Source organism: Fukomys damarensis, unplaced genomic scaffold, assembly GCF_012274545.1.
Source record: "Fukomys damarensis isolate Sample0158 unplaced genomic scaffold, DMR_v1.0_HiC HiC_scaffold_14, whole genome shotgun sequence".
Classification (NCBI taxonomy): domain Eukaryota; kingdom Metazoa; phylum Chordata; class Mammalia; order Rodentia; family Bathyergidae; genus Fukomys; species Fukomys damarensis.
This window is the reverse complement of record NW_022900926.1, coordinates 7,330,072-7,332,743: the sequence shown is the minus strand read 5'-3', so window position 1 is coordinate 7,332,743 and position 2,672 is coordinate 7,330,072.

Genomic DNA, 2,672 nt, shown 5'->3' with positions numbered 1-2,672 from the left:
TGGGAGGTGACGGAGTGGCCGGCCGGGCCTGACCCCGCGCAGCACGAGTGGATCCAGCAACTGTGCCGGGCACCGCCCTGCTCTGTCCGGTGGACAGCGACTGCCAGCAGGCCGTGGGCTTCGTCGTGACCACGCTGAGGCTGGTTCAGAAGCTGCTGCTGGACAAGATCTGTGACCAGGTCGTGGAGTTGCCCCGGAGATGTCGCCGGCAGAGGCAGGAATCTACTCGGGGCCTGCCGGGAGCCGGGAGCTCCACTGCAGGTCGCCCCCAAGCCATCTCCCGTCAGCCAGCAATGGGCAGCCCCGGCCCTGCACAACAAAGTTGTTTTTCTTGGTTAGGGGGAAAAAAAAGGAAATCTTAGGCTTTCAAGGCCTTCACCCTTCAGCGTAGTACCCTAAAAATAGGTTGTGCAGTAATATTTATCGTGCTAGAGACTTCTTCAGGCACCCATCTCATTTCTTTTGGCTCCCAAAAGCCCTAGAATAAAGCTAATTTCGTCATAAATCACTTTCTTAAATATGAAAATTATTGGGCCAGTGATTTGGCTCAGTGGTTCTGCTACCTGCCTTGCAAGTGCAAGGGTCCGAGTTTGATCCCCGGTACAAAAGAAAAAAGAAAATTCTTTGAGGACTCTTATCATTAATATTTCATAACCTGAAACATTATTTTAATGTTATTTGTATCTTACACCTTTCTTACATGTGAGGAAGCAGTTACACAGTCAACCATAATAATACAAGAAAATATAAGTACTGCAAGTGCGTCTAAGAAAGCCAAGCAGAAAAATGTCCCTGCTGCATCTAGAAGTAAATTAACATTTAAAACTCCAACGACTAGGAGGAACATTTTATCTCTTGAGAAATAGAATCTGTATTACTGGTAATATGTGAGAACAAGACTTATGTTATAAACTATGTAATGACTGCATTTCCAGAAAGGACACTTTTCAGTTTTTGTTGGTTCTTTCTATAGTTCTTCAGGGACTCTATCGGCTACTGAGACATTAGAAGTTATTCTGCATCATTGGAAGCTTTGTCAAAAGATGTTTCAAAGACATTTTTTTCACATTGCATTCTTAAAACTTACTGGAGTGTTTCGTCAATCCAAAGATTTCACTGGCTAATTCTAGCTATGTAATGTTGCATCTGTTACACACCATTTGGGGCAAAAGGTGTATTCGGAATACCTGATAATCTACCTGGTTACGTATTTTTCCCATTATAGAACTGTTATAAGTATTGTAGTCATTATTTAATTTTAGCTCTTACCTTCACCTGAGATCATGTGTAGTACTAGAAAGCAGGAAGATAAATAGTATGTAATTTGGAAAATATAATTTGTTAGAATCTGAGACTATAAACCTGAAATGCAAACTTTTAACTTTAAGGATATTAAAAAACATAATATTTTTATATTCATAAACTGGCCATCAAGGTGCACCTACTTTCTACATTTTTTTTGTTTTGTTTTGTTTTGTTTTGTTTTTTGAGACAGGGTCTATGTAGTTAAGACTGACCTGGAACTCATACCTACTTTCTACATTTTTTTTGTTTTGTTTTGTTTTGTTTTTTGAGACAGGGTCTATGTAGTTAAGACTGACCTGGAACTCACTATGTAGCCTAGGGTGGTCTTGAACTCACAGTGATCCTCCTGCCTAAGCCTCCCGAGTGCTGAGATTACAGGCATGCACCACCATGCCCGGCTATATTTTCTTGATGGTATAATCTGGTTTTCCTAATGAGAAAGCAATAGGATCAGAATAACAGTAACAAATGCCCTGACTCTGTATACAAACAACCCAAAGGACTCCCACTAAGGTTTTTAATTTTACAGTTTAATGTATTTTTTGTAGAATCAGTAAGTTCCATGAAATAACCCTTCTGTCAGAGATGCATATCCAACATCTACTTTCACTTCCCCTAATGGCAGAGCCCTGATAAAGTGCTTAGCCAAAAAACGCACTTTCCTGGACTCCACAGCAGCTGGTGGTGGCTGGCGGTCACAAGTTCAAGTCAATTAAGATGAAAACTTTTCCCTACCAATACAGGCACTCTTTCCTGTTCCTTCTTTTCTACTACAGAACACAAAGGTGTTCTCTACAGGTGCAGCCTGTCTTGAAACTATATAAGAGGAAACACACAAAGGTGAAAACCTTCCCACTGAAAGACCAAAACGCCAAGACACTGATGAAATGGTGAAGCCACTGCAGGAGTCAGATTCTGTCCTTTACCTCTAAGATGCTATGTGGATTTTCATAATGTATATCTTTACATCCCAAATTAATATAAGATCATGTCACAGTTTAAATTACTTTATCAAGGTCTATTTTCAACTATTTAAAGTTAAAAGTTAAAATGACATAGACATTAAACAAAATACATAAATGTTTCCATTCCTGAGTTTCCTCAGATCTATCTACTCTTTAATAAGTTCAAGTCTTTTTTGTAATTAAAGACTTGACCTTAACCCCTGACCTACTGCAACAGGTCACAACTTAGTTTTATTGTCTCTATTATTTCCTTACCAACTCCCGCTTACAAAAATAAGCTTCAAGAAATCAATTCCTTTACAAACAATCCTAAAACCCTTCATTACCTCCTGGATCCTACACTGAATCCAAATACTTAGTTTCAAATCTCCCACCATGTGAAATTCTTTGCCAATCTCTTCA